The sequence below is a fragment of the Rhamphochromis sp. 'chilingali' genome (assembly GCF_963969265.1).
Source record: "Rhamphochromis sp. 'chilingali' genome assembly, chromosome: 3".
Lineage (NCBI taxonomy): Eukaryota > Metazoa > Chordata > Actinopteri > Cichliformes > Cichlidae > Rhamphochromis > Rhamphochromis sp. 'chilingali'.
The window spans coordinates 40634229-40648989 of NC_137931.1; the positions used below are offsets into that span (position 1 = coordinate 40634229).

A 14761-nucleotide genomic window follows, 5' to 3' on the forward strand; every position below is an offset into this window, starting at 1 on the left:
AGGATCCCTTCCTATTTAGAGATGGGCTGGTACACTGCTGACTCACAGCTTGGGTATATATAATGATCTGTGTGTGTGTGTGAAAGTTTGTCTGATACTGGGTCAGGCCTCAGTTATTACAGATTCTACTAAAAAGTAGCACAAACATTTTTGTTTTATGTGAAATCTTTACATACATACGTGAACGGTTTTCAGTAAACTGATATAAGGGAGAAAAAAAACTTGAATAGTAACACAAATAGTTAAATGTACTGGTGCTTACATATTAAGTATAGCTGAGCATTTAAAGTGCTATCTACTACCAGCCTCATTCACAAAGCACTTTGATTATATACCTGAGCACTTTGTCTAGCATTCACGTGTATGCATACACACAACAATACTTTGACATGCAGACTAGAGGAGCACTGGCTTGTGAAAAAATCAAATGTTAAAATGGGAAAAGAAGCTAGTTGAATATGTAGTTGTGGCTTTGCATATACGGTTTCTTGTGTAACCAGTGAATTAAATCAGGTGTGCGACACAGATTGGCAAACAACTAGTTATGAATACATTTTATTACTAAAAGTGTACATTACAATTTGTCGTTATTGCAATTTAATGATGGAATATCCTTGAATTAAAACACAATATAGTGATTCGGATGCACATGTAAAGAAAATCAGGTAATCTTTGCAGGCAGCAGTGATACAGCAATGACATGAAGATATTAAAATTTAAAAAAAAATCCATCCTTCATTAAAATACTTTTTCTCAGTCTTGACTCTTAGTCGTTGGTTAAATGGCTCAGTGAGATTTATCGAGCCTTGGCGTGAACCTTGAAGGGTTCAGGCACACGTACAATTCCAGAAACTCCCTCTGTGCTCAGCTCCACTCCATCAGGAACAGAGAAAGTGAACTGCTGCAGCAAGCTGACAAAAAACAGGAACAGCTCCATCTTGGCGAGGCTTTCGCCAAGACACACACGGTTCCCTGACAAATTTGCAAACACATACACGTGCAGGTTTACAACCTGTGGATGATGTTTTTTTTCTTGTTCAGGTTGTGCTAAAACAACACACTCATTGTGGGGTTTTACCTGCAGAGAAAGGTAGGAATGCTTCTCTCTTCACAAACTTCCCATCAGCATCCAGGAAGTGTCCTGGGTTGAAGGTGTCTGGAGTCTCCCATTCAGTCTTGTCAAACAGCACAGAGGTGAGTACAGGCAACACACTGGTACCCTAGAAAAAAACCACAAGATAACAACAAGATACACTTTAACAACAACACCTGACAGAACAAATATGTGAAGCTTAAAATGTATATTGCATGCACCTTGGGTATGTGGTAACCATCCAGGGTTGTATCCTTGGCAGCAACTCTGAGTCCATTGAGAGGAACAATATTTCCCATCCTCTGAATCTCGTGGATGACGGCATCAGTGTAGGGCAGATTTGGTCTGTCAGCCATGGAAGGCTGGCGGGTTTGTCCAATCACGTTATCTATCTCTGCCTGGACTTTCTCTGTGAAAGAGAATTAATAGAGTTCAGAAGAAGCCATATTTCAACACCTGTCTGTTACCATAGCACAATTATGAGTCTCAGTCTGTGCTTTTTTGGTCTGAGTAACTTACTCTTTGTTGTTATTCTTTATTTGTAATATCGTGGTTATTTTGTACACCTTTGTTTTTCTTGCTCATGATGTTTTCTTTTGCCACTAGAGAGCCACTTTACACACGGGACAAACTGTTGGTGGTGAGGACACTCATAATAATGAATGGAACACATTCTGTTCCTCAGAGACAAAGGGGGAGACAACAGGGCTGCTGAGCTGGAGCTAAGCAACCAAACACAAAGATATAAACTCTGCTCCAGCTGTAATCGCTGAGAGTGTGAGGTTCTTGGGCAATAAAAAAGGATGAGCTTAGTGCAGTGATTCAGAATTTAGTGCTATGTGCTTCATAAAAACTTGTCTGAAATGTCAATCAAGCCTTTTATTTGTCACATGCAATGTTTACACCTGCAGTGAAATTGGACCCCCCCCGACCATACATACAGTGGGGCAAAAAAGTATTTAGTCAGCCACCGATTGTGCAAGTTCCCCCACTTAAAATGACGACAGAGGTCAGTAATTTGCACCAGAGGTACACTTCAACTGTGAGAGACAGAATGTGAAAAAAAAAAATCCATGAATCCACATGGTAGGATTTGTAAAGAATTTATTCGTAAATCAGGGTGGAAAATAAGTATTTGGTCAATAACAAAAATACAACTCAATACTTTGTAACATAACCTTTGTTGGCAATAACAGAGGTCAAACGTTTACTATAGGTCTTTACCAGGTTTGCACACACAGTAGCTGGTATTTTGGCCCATTCCTCCATGCAGATCTTCTCGAGAGCAGTGATGTTTTGGGGCTGTCGCCGAGCAACACGGACTTTCAACTCCCGCCACAGATTTTCTATGGGGTTGAGGTCTGGAGACTGGCTAGGCCACTCCAGGACTTTCAAATGCTTCTTACGGAGCCACTCCTTTGTTGCCCGGGCGGTGTGTTTTGGATCATTGTCATGTTGGAAGACCCAGCCTCGTTTCATCTTCAAAGTTCTCACTGATGGAAGGAGGTTTGGGCTCAAAATCTCACGATACATGGCCCCATTCATTCTGTCCTTAACACCGATCAGTCGTCCTGTCCCCTTGGCAGAAAAACAGCCCCATAGCAGGATGTTTCCACCCCCATGCTTCACAGTAGGTATGGTGTTCTTGGGATGCAACTCAGTATTCTTCTTCCTCCAAACACGACGAGTTGAGTTTATACCAAAAAGTTCTACTTTGGTTTCATCTGACCACATGACATTCTCCCAATCCTCTGCTGTATCATCCATGTGCTCTCTGGCAAACTTCAGACGGGCCTGGACATGCACTGGCTTCAGCAGCGGAACACGTCTGGCACTGCGGGATTTGATTCCCTGCCGTTGTAATGTGTTACTGATGGTGACCTTTGTTACTTTGGTCCCAGCTCTCTGCAGGTCATTCACCAGGTCCCCCCGTGTGGTTCTGGGATCTTTGCTCACCGTTCTCATGATCATTTTGACCCCACGGGATGAGATCTTGCGTGGAGCCTCAGATCGAGGGAGATTATCAGTGGTCTTGTATGTCTTCCATTTTCTGATGATTGCTCCCACAGTTGATTTTTTCACACCAAGCTGCTTGCCTATTGTAGATTCACTCTTCCCAGTCTGGTGCAGGTCTACAATACTTTTCCTGGTGTCCTTCGAAAGCTCTTTGGTCTTGGCCATGGCGGAGTTTGGAGTCTGACTGTTTGAGGCTGTGGACAGGTGTCTTTTATACAGATGATGAGTTCAAACAGGTGCCATTCATACAGGTAACGAGTGGGGGACAGAAAAGCTTCTTACAGAAGACGTTACAGGTCTGTGAGAGCCAGAGATTTTCCTTGTTTGAGGTGACCAAATACTTATTTTCCACCCTAATTTATGTATAAATTCTTTACAAATCCTACCATGTGGATTCATGGATTTTTTTTTCACATTCTGTCTCTCACAGTTGAAGTGTACCTCTGGTGCAAATTACTGACCTCTGTCATCATTTTAAGTGGGGGAACTTGCACAATCGGTGGCTGACTAAATACTTTTTTGCCCCACTGTACATAGCAAAGATATGACGTGGGTAGACAGGTCGGAGACGGGTAGTAATATGGAAAAAACAATGGGCAAGTGGAGGAGGGGAAAAAAGAGACCTGTAGTCATGCTGGACTCCTTATGGGAGGTCAGCATGAGAACAGAAAACAAAATGTGTTATTAGTTGTTAGCATTAGAAGTATTTTGTCCCATCTCTCTCTCCTCTGCCCAATAGATGGCTGCCCCTCTCCAATTCTGGTTCTTCCCGTTAACAGTGCTTATTCATAAGGGGTCATCTGATTATTGGGGTTTTCTCTCTATTATTGTTTGTCCTTTTTTTTTTTTTTTCCCGAAAATAAAGCACCATGAGGATACTGAGATGATGATTATTGAACTTAAATGAACCTCGTGCATAGATTAAAAAGGAGTGATAATTGTTTAATCATTTAACTCTATTTAACTTTGCCTGCTAGTACATGCTTCACATCACTTCCAGTTTTTACATTGTCCAAATCAATACTGACATCATTATTCAAGTTCAATCATATTCTCGCTGCCTTCATTGAGCCAATCATCATCCACTCTGTGTGCTTTAAAGCTCTGTACTCTTCTGTCATTCTCCCTTTCAGACTCCACACCTCCACCTGACCTGAGTCACTCTGAGGTAGACTCTGTCCTAACTCCTATCAAAACCAGGATTCTGTTCTGCCTGCCATGATGGGTCATCTGAGTTCAATCACCAAATATAAAATGATTAATTTCTCTGTCTCAATAAATCAAGTCCAGTACTCTCCTTAATGAACTCACACCTTCCTGGTTGACAGTACAACAGCCCCTGCAGAACATTTTGGGTGCAATCTGAGTGACAAGAAGAACGGTGAAGTAAATGCACTGTTGGTGAACAAAAAGTGGTGCAATCGTCAGCATGTTTGTGTGAAGAACTGTTTCTTTGGTCCACATATTGAATTGAAAGCTGCTGGATTGCATCCATACTAGTTCCTGTTATTGTTGTTACTGTTCACATTTACAATCATCTGATCCATTGCGGCATGACTCACGTCACGGCTAATCCAGTATTTTAGTGTGTTTATGATTTTTTCTGAAGACAGTTCTTGATCTGCTGTGTGCAAATGCTGCTAATGCATGCAGGGCCATTGCATTTCCCATCCTTATCAGATGAGATCAGAATTTGGTCCTATTGATACTGATGTAGGTGCCTCTTTTAAACAACATCCTGTACACACTACAAGTTGCTAGAAGATGGATAGTTGAACCTATGGAGATGTTGCAGAGCTACTTGGAGCCTGCAGACTAAAACCACATGGAGAGGACATTAACAGTACAAGGTGAACTGTGTTTTTCATTGTGAACAGTTACTCCTGGGAGCAATACACATTTCTGCACTCAATTTGAACTTGTCCGGTTGTTTGTATTAAACACCTGTAAAATGAACAGTGGCTTGTTTTGGCTGATGTTAGGATTTGTCAAAAGTAAATAATCTCACATTTGGTCTTTTGGCTATTTTAAAGCTCCATATAAGGGCTTATAAGCCACCCACCCTGGACATCAGGATGTCTGATCAAGAAAACCAGAGCCCACAGCAAAGTAGTGGCAGTTGTTTCTGTTCCAGCCAGGAAAAGATCAGCAGAGCACAAAACCAGGTTGGTCTCAGTGAAGCCCAGGTCAGATTCATTGAGCTGCACAGAGATATTGAAAAGTCACATTTGTCAATTAATATTAGAAAATGGTTCAGTTTTACAGTTCAGTTTGTGCAATGCAGTGTCCACATACATTCTCCATCTTGATAAGGAAAGCATCGATGTAGTCTCCGGGATTGTTAGGGTCCAGGTCCTCCTTGTGGCTCTTTATCTCCTGAGCGATGAAATCTTTGACTATGTCGAAATAGCTGAACATTTTGTTATGAGGACCTGGCAAACGCTTCATCACTCCAGGGAATGATTCATAGAGCTTGTTAATAACAAATGATAAGAGACAGTTTTATTCAAAGCATTAAAGCAACGGCCTAGTATTTACAGAGGGGAAATCTGTCAGAGAAAAAGCACAGCATGCATGCTTTTGTCATACTCTGGAAGAAGTAAATTGTTTTTGACTTACCTGACCCCATATGGAGCCCTCCAACTGAAGACTCTCAGACAGATACTTCAGCATGAGCTGGAAGTTGTGGTCACTGTAATCATATCTTTTCCCCATCACCAGCTGGCAAACTATATTAGACACAGCATTGTTGAAGAGACCTGCTGCACTGAAAAGTTTACCTGAAGAAGAAGAAGAAGAGACAATTGTTACAGGTAACTTTTTGCTCCCTTGTGCAGGATTGTGAGCTTATGTTCCACTTAATGTAAAGCACCTTTCTCCTGCTCTATCTCCTCCTGCAGGTATCGGATCTCCTCACAGATACACTGTTCCATGCGTTTTTTCCCCAGGCCGAAGTCTCGTAATGCAGACAAAGCAAAGCGTCTCTGTGCCTTCCATTTCCCACCGTTGCTCTTGAACAGACCCTCTAAATACAAACATGCAGATTTGGGAGTTAATAACTGGGAAACAATTCCTGCACTGAATGAGAGGAAATAGAGAATAATTTCTTAACCTGTGGGTCCCGAGTAAAACCTGTCAGCCAGGGCACTGTATGGTCGATTCACAAAGTTGTCAGCTTGCGTCACCAGAGCCTCTTTTACCATCTTATATCCAGAGATCATTACCATTTTATTGCTGCCGAAGCAGAAACTGAACACGTTCCCATAGACTTCAGCCAGCTACAAAAAACACAACAAACACAAAGGATGAAATAAATATGTTTGGTTTTATATGTGTAAACTGCTCTGCTCAGAAGCCAGAAATCCACACTCACAGTTTGACTAACAAATGTAAATATTCAAAATCCAAATCAAATCACATCAACTTTTGTTTTCTCATTGTTAAGAGTGATAAACAAAAAATACATTTTCGTCTTCAAAAAAGGAGGAGAACCTTCTTGGATGGGCTGTACCACACAGCAACATTAATAAAGATTTTTAAAAAGTTTTTCTAAAGTGCATGAACGTAGACCACAAGCGGTGTGCATGGTGTTGTGGGATTTCTCTTTAGCGTATTGTCCTTTATTGTATTGTCTTGATGAAAGGCCTTCATGTTACTTAGTTTAGTATGTCTGGTTCACACCTCATTCACGCTGGGAAACAGACGGTGAGAAACTGGTGAATGCCTCCCAGGAGACGGAAGCTCACACAGGAAGACTTGACCCCAGAGTGGGGGAGATTCACACAGGTGATAGAGAGTTTTTCTGTTTAGAGCCAAGGTGTGAACTGCAACTGTAAAAGCCTTTTGCTCTGTGACTGTGTTTAAAAGGGACCTGAACTGTTCATTGTCAGAGACGACTTTCAGTGCCCCCTGACTGACGTCTCTCCTCATGCATGGGAAATAAAGTGTTGGGTTTTAACTGCTCATCGTGTCTGCAGGCTTTGTTAATAAATTTCCACAACAATGGACTTGTTTCTGAAGTATTCTCTCCTCCCTGTGTTTAAGTAGAAATAAGAATTATTTGTGAGTGTAACATGAACATCTCAGTTTCTGTCTTGAAAGTAGAGCATGTAGACACACCAGCACACAACAATATGTCCAAATAAACAAAGCAGTACTATAAACACTCAATGACACTCAATACTTAGAATCCACTTAACATAATACAAGTATGACTTGACAAGTTTACCTTGGTAAAATAAATATGTGGGTGTTTCTTGTCCACAATCTGGAAATTCCCAATAAAGGGTAAAGCAAATGGTCCTGGTGGAAAATTCCTTGGATTCCTGTTTTTGAGGTGGTATGTGATCAGAAGGAAGAAAAAAATAGAGATTAAAACCCCCTCGGTGCTCAGCAAAAAGCTGGAAAACCACATAGTTAAAGAGAGAGACAGCAGCAGCAGCAGCTGAAAGTCTGTAATCTGTCTTTTCCAGGCACAAGGCAGTGGTTTTGTAAGCCTGTCACGCTTGGGGGGGGGTTAAAGGTGATGGTGATACAGCGCTTTCACAACGGCCTGTGTTTAAAGAGCACCGCATTCCCTTGTGTCTGCATGATGAAATCTATTCAGAGTCAATGAATGAACCTTTCATCTCATAGAATAGAACAGAATAGAATATCCCCTTATTGTCGTTGTACATGTAACGCACTGATGAGAAAACATAATCTAAGAGATTGATTCTGCAGTTTCATCTATCTATCTATCTATCTATCTATCTATCTATCTATCTATCTATCTATCTATCTATCTATCTATCTATCTATCTATCTATCTATCTATCTATCTATCTATCTATCTATCTATCTATCTATCTATCTATCTATTGTTGGGAAATCAGTTTTACCCCGGTTCCTTTCATTCCTGGGGCCTCCAGAGATGCACCGGACTCAGTAGTCATTTTCACAAAAACTTTATTCATCTCTCTCTCTCTCTCTCTCTCTCTCTCTCTCTCTCTCTCTCTCTCTCTCTCTCTCTCTCTATATATATATATATATATATATATATATATATATATATATATATATATATATATATATATATATATATATATATATATATAAAAGAATTTATTTAACTTTGTAAATTTGTAAATTGAAACTGTCAGTTATATGAATGAACACTTTTGCATAATCAGATGTGTTTCATAAGGTGTCTTTATTGTAAAGCTAAGAAGTTTTCAGTGTGGAATATGTATGTGGTCTGATTAAATTTGGTCTATTATGTACAGTTGTGTAATTATGCAGAGTTGTCATAGGACAAGAGATGTACCATACCTCTCACAGAGAGCTGTGTTCCAGCAACTCTGCAACCCTGAAATGGATAGGAAGAAGAAAATGGACTGATGGAATAATAAGCTGGACTGCCTTTCCCCCCTGATTCTGTATTATTTAGGCCTCCATGGTCTCCCAGGAAAACAGCTCAGTTGTAACAGTCAGGTTTCACAGTTGTAGAAGCATGAGGGAACCTTTCCCCCCTGTTCTTTAAAGGTTAGTGAATGGTAAAAACAAGCAAACAAGCAAACAATAAAACAAAAAGTGACATTCTGTGAGTATTGCACTCGGATGTATGAATGTCTGTGACAAAGGGGAGGGGACAGCCGATGATCTTCTGCGCTGTGTTGACCACTCTCTGGAGCCTCTTCCGCTCAGCCTGGGTGCAGTGCTTCCCTTAGGTAGTATCATTTAAAAGGCACAGCATACATTTTCATTGTGATGTCGATGACACCCAGCTTTATTTGTCAATAAAGCCAATTGACACACATCAATTATTTAAATTGTAGAAATGTCTGAAAGGCATAAAGACCTGGATAATTTCCCGCTTTTAAATTCAGATACAACTGAAGTTATTCTACTCGGCTCAAAAGATATGGTATCTAGCCAGATGCTTACTCTAGATCGCATTAGCTTGGCTTCCAGTAACACTGTGAGGAATCTTGGAGTCGTTTTTGACCAGAATATGTTCTTCAGTGGTGACATTAAACCAATATGTAAGACTTTTCTCACAATTGCAAGAAAAATTTAATTCTCTTAAATCAGAAACATCCTTTCTCAGAGTGATGCTGAAAAACTAGTTCATGCACTTATTACTTCTAGGCTGGACTTGTGATTCATTATTGATGTGTGGTCCTAAAAACTCCTAGAAAGCCCTTCAGTTAAATTGATTTTAAAATCCTTCTCATCACATATAAGGGCCCATCGTATCTTAAAGACCTCATAGTTCAATATCACTCCAGTAGAGCACTTTGCTTTCAGACTGCTGGCTTACTTGTGGTTCCTAGGGTATTTAAAAGTAGAATAAGAGGCAGAGCCTTCAGTTTTCAGGCCCCTGTTCTGTGGAACCAACACACAGTTTGGATTTGGGAGGCAGGTATCCTTTCTTTCGAGTTTAAGTTTAAAACTTGAGGTGACTGTTGTCTGATTTGGCGCAGTATAAATAAAATTAAATGTAACTGAATTGAACTGTTAAGGGAGGAAATAAGGAAGTTGTTTTGCTGGTTTAACTCACAATATTCTCTATAAGAACGCACTTTCACTGGAACAATAACCACTGATCTGCATCAGTCATCTGAATCACACTGTGTCTCAGTAATTTAATTAAATGTGTACAAAAACTCTTACTTGTGGCTTTATGCTTGAATGTGGTCATACAAAATAGTTTTATTTGCATCTTACTAGAACCCATATGGACCATCCTAGAGTCATCTGAGTCAGATTCCTCATAATGATCAATGTATGTGTATCTGTGTATGACTTCCATGGCATATACTCTTTCCTTTTGGCCTCTTACCCAGACCAGAGGTATGTGATGTTGCCATGGCAAAATGTTGCTGTCTCCTACACACCTTCCCACTGCTGAAGAAAAGACCCACTGAAAGAAAAAGAAAGCAAACATTACCCAGGTGTGGCTGAGATGATGGTTTTACTTCTTTATTGCTGATGTACTGCATTTGTGTACAGAAGATTTACATGACTGAATCACTCCTTCCTAGTTAGAAATGGGCTGGTACACCGCTGACTTGGAACTGGTGGATATAATAATCTCTGTGTCTGTGAAAAAAGCTTTCAGCCACAAGAAACATATTTTCCAGTAAAAACTTATCAGTCTTCATTTGTTTAGAAGGCTAAACAGTAAAATAAAATAAAAATTGTTCAATCATTCTGGTATTTTAAGATATCCAAACATTTTAATGTGACTGCCCCCCCCCCCCCCAAAAAAAAGAAATCATAATTGTTTTCTTTTTTTTTTTTTTTTTTTTTACCTCAAGTCAATGTAGATCTGTGTCTTATAAAAGATGACAATACCAATAATAATTTCTATTTTTCGCACTGTTGTCCTGAGCCTACATGTAATACAATACATGGATTGATAAATACATGGAGAAAATAGCTTGAATGAGAACAAAAGCACTGGCTTGTAAATAAGTCAGGCGTAACAGACCCCCCCCCCCCCCCCCCTCACTGTTCTAAAACCAACACAGCTTTTTTAACAAATGTTTTTAATAAAATGCATCATGTACATATCTTATAGCATTTATTTCTTAATAATACTGGTACTGAAGGAATATTGTTAAGGGAAGATAACTGGTTCATACTGAATAAAATGTACGGATAAAAAAATGAATCGCTCAATTTTAAAGGCAGCAATCATACAGTAATGACCCCCTACGCATGGTAACAAAAAACAGACATTTATCAAATTACTTTAATGACGGCTAACAGTCTTAGACTGTTACATGTTGGTTAACTGGAAAGATTTTTCATAATTCAGCGAGTCTTGGTGTGAACCTTGAAGGGTTCAGGCACACGTGTAATTCCAGAAACTCCCTCTGTGCTCAGCTCCACTCCATCAGGAACAGAGAAAGTGAACTTCTGCAGCAAGCCGACAAAAAACAGGAACAGCTCCATCTTGGCGAGGCTTTCACCAAGACACATACGCTTCCCTGAAGAATTCACAAACACATACACGTGCAGGTTTACAACCTGTGGATGATGTTTTTTTCTTGTTCAGGTTGTGCTAAAACAAAACACTCATTGTGGGGTTTTACCTGCAGAGAAAGGTAGGAATGCTTCTCTCTTCACAAACTTCCCATCAGCATCCAGGAAGTGTCCTGGGTTGAAGGTGTCTGGAGTCTCCCACTCAGTCTTGTCAAACAGCACAGAGGTGAGTACAGGCAACACACTGGTACCCTAGAAAAAATAGACAAGAAAACAACAAGATGCACTTTAACAACAACACCTGACAGAACAAATATGTGAAGCTTAAAATGTATACTGCATGCACCATAGGTATGTGGTAACCATCCAGAGTTATATCCTTGGCGGCAATTCTGAGTCCATTGAGAGGAACAATATTTCCCATCCTCTGAATCTCATGGATGACGGCATCGGTGTAGGGCAGATTTGGTCTGTCAGCCATGGAAGGCTGGCGGGTTTGTCCAATCACGTTATCTATCTCTGCCTGGACTTTCTCTGTGAAAGAGAATTAAAGGAGTTCAGCTTTAACTGTGGGAGAAATGTTTACCTTTGCTGGCTTTATGTTTTGGCTACTTTAAAACATATGAAGCCCAGCATGTCACCCACCCTGAATATCAGGATTTCTGATCAAGAAAACCAGAGCCCACAGCAAAGTGGTGGCTGTTGTTTCTGTTCCAGCCAGGAAAAGATCAGCAGAGCACATAACCAGGTTGGTCTCAGTGAAGCCCAGGTCAGATTCATTGAGCTGTTCAGACAAATGAAAAAGTTACAGTACACAGTCACAGTAACTGGTAGAGTGCAGTTTGTGCAATGCAGTGTCCACATACATTCTCCATCTTGATAAGGAAAGCATCAATGTAGTCTCTTGGATTGTTGTGATCCAGGTACTCCTTGTGGCTCTTTATCTCCTGAGCGATGAAATCTTTGACTATGTCGAAATAGCTGAACATTTTGTTATGAGGACCTGGCAAAAGCTTCATCACTCCAGGGAAAGAGTCGTAGAGCTGGTGATGAGAGGAAGTTAAATTTATAAATGATTAAGACAAATCCCACGCATGCCATACTGCTGTCCCTTTTTCACTTTCTGAAATTCACTTACCTGACCCCATACAGAGCCCTCCAGCTGAAGAGTCTCCGACAGATACTTCAGCATGAGCTGGAAGTTGTGGTCACTGTAATCATATCTTTTCCCCATCACCAGCTGGCAAACTATATTAGACACAGCATTGTTGAAGAGACCTGCTGCACTGAAAAGTTTACCTGAAGAAGAAGAAGAAGAAGAAGAAGAAGAAGAAGAAGAAGAAGAAGAAGAAGAAGAAGAAGAGACAATTGTTACAGGTAAATTTTTTGCTCCCTTGTGCAGGATTGTGAGCTTATGTTCCACTTAATGTAAAGCACCTTTCTCCTGCTCTATCTCCTCCTGCAGGTATCGGATCTCCTCACAGATACACTGTTCCATGCGGTTCTTCCCCAGGCCGAAGTCTCGTAATGTAGACAAAGCAAAGCGTCTCTGTGCCTTCCATTTCCCACCGTTGCTCATGAACAGACCCTCTAAATACAAACATGCAGATGTGGGAGTTAATAACTGGGAAACAATTCCTGCGCTGAATGAGAGGAAATAGAGAATAATTTCTTAACCTGTGGGTCCCGAGTAAAACCTGTCAGCCAGGGCACTGTATGGTCGATCCACAAAGTTGTCAGCTTGCGTCACCAGAGCCTCTTTTACCATCTTATATCCAGAGATCATTACCATTTTATCCCTGCCGAAGCAGAAACTGAACACGTTCCCATAGACTTCAGCCAGCTACAAAAAAACACAAGCATGAACAATATTGTTAGGTCCATAATTTATTGGACAAAGATGCAATTTTTGTAGATTTCCCTCTGTGCACAGCCACAGATCAAATAATCATTATGTGAAGTACAGACTTTAATTTAAGGGGTTTTACAAAAGCTTTGTATTTGTGTTGCTCCTTAGGACGTCCAGCCCATTTTATATTTGATTTGATATACCTTTATTAGTCCCACACGGGGAAATTTCACAAGGCTGCCGACCTATTGCACGCAATGGCGGCTCCATCTTACCCTCCGACCATACATACATTACACAAAACATCACATGGGAAAGACAGGTCAGAGAGGTATAACAATCGAAAATGCACCACATGAGGAAAGATAAGGGGAAAAAAAGCTCCCCCCAGACTGAGCTCCAGCAGGGAGATCAGTTTGAGAACAGAAAAAAAACACCTCTGCACATAGCACATGAAAAAACTCTTAATACACCAAAGAAACACATGACAAGCAACAGGGGTGGGTAAAGGGTGCAGCATGTGTGTGCGTGTCCAGAGTTCAGCTGAGACAGTGTCCTTCGCCCTGCTAGGCCAAGTAAACAGTCTTCCAGCCAACCCAGGTGGCGATATTCAGCCCCTCTTTCTCACTGCCTCAAACTGAATGGGACAATTGTCTGATAAGCCATTTCTTATGCAGGCGAGGCCTGTCCACTTATAACTATATGTTCATATATGGCAACATGTATATATATATATATATATATATATATATATATATATATATATATATATATATATATATATATATATATATATATATATATATATATATATTAGAGAGAGAGAGATTGTTTCCGTCCAGCAGTGGAAACAAATCTGTCGGGGATAATTACCTTTGCACACCGCGGTAAAGTGAGCCGTCATTTGTGAGCCGCGGTCAAGCCAGCCGCCTCTTATCCGCTGCATAAATTTCCTTGCGCTTTTACACCAGTCTTTACGGTAGCGCCTTTTCGCTTTATATCCTGATTGAAAGCCTAGACTCGCGCACACGTGCGCGCGCGCGAACAGTCACACACGCGCGCGCGCACACAAATTACAATGGAACAGCCCAATACAGCCATCGTGACAGTCTGGTTGCATATTCAAAAATTCATTAAAAATCATTCTTAAAAGTTGATGGCAAGCTTTCAACACAATCCTCTTCTCGGTCGGACACCTACTTTACCTCTGGGCCAGGTTTTACCCAGATTTACTGTAATATTACTCAGAAATCACAGTAAACTCATATTCAGTGCAATACAGTCAATTCACTACAATTATGTTTATTTCAAAAATTCATTAAAAGACATCCTGAGTAGTTGATGTCCAACTTTCAACAGATTCCTTCTCTGGGACACCTACTGTACCTGTGTGCCAGGTTTCAGCCAGATTTACTGTAGAATTTCTCAGAAATTAAAGGGTACTTGTATCCAATGCAGTCAGCCAATACAATATAATTATGTCAATTTTCAGAAATTCATGAAAAATCATCCTGAGTAGTTGAGGTCCAACTTTCAACACATCCCTCCTCTGGGACACCTACTGTACCTGTGTGCCAGGTTTCATCCAGATTCACTGTAAAATTCCTCAGAAATTAAAGGAAACTTATATTCAATGCAATCAGCCAATACAATAGAATTATGTCAATTTTCAAAAATTCGTTAAAAATCATCCTGAGTAGTTGATGTCCAACTTTCAACAGATTCCTTCTCTGGGACACCTACTGTACCTGTGTGCCAAGTTTCAGCCAGATTCACTGTAAAATTACTCAGAAATTAAAGGAAACTTCTATTCAATCTAATACAGCCAATAC

The 14761-nt window shown here is 40.4% G+C and overlaps 1 pseudogene across 1 annotated transcript; it reads right to left on the bottom strand.

Annotated features, from left to right (window-relative positions):
* Positions 1 to 575: 575 nt before the first annotated feature.
* On the bottom strand, positions 576 to 13891 carry LOC308394474 (cytochrome P450 2J4-like; annotated as a pseudogene). The gene is made up of 17 exons (XR_013974783.1): positions 13803 to 13891; positions 12758 to 12923; positions 12518 to 12670; positions 12219 to 12379; positions 11947 to 12123; positions 11726 to 11864; positions 11427 to 11614; positions 11191 to 11332; positions 10931 to 11085; positions 7338 to 7613; positions 6222 to 6387; positions 5982 to 6134; positions 5729 to 5889; positions 5405 to 5581; positions 5172 to 5310; positions 1079 to 1502; positions 576 to 972 (listed from the first exon to the last, which is right to left on the bottom strand). The product of XR_013974783.1 is annotated as a cytochrome P450 2J4-like (transcript).
* Positions 13892 to 14761: the final 870 nt, after the last annotated feature.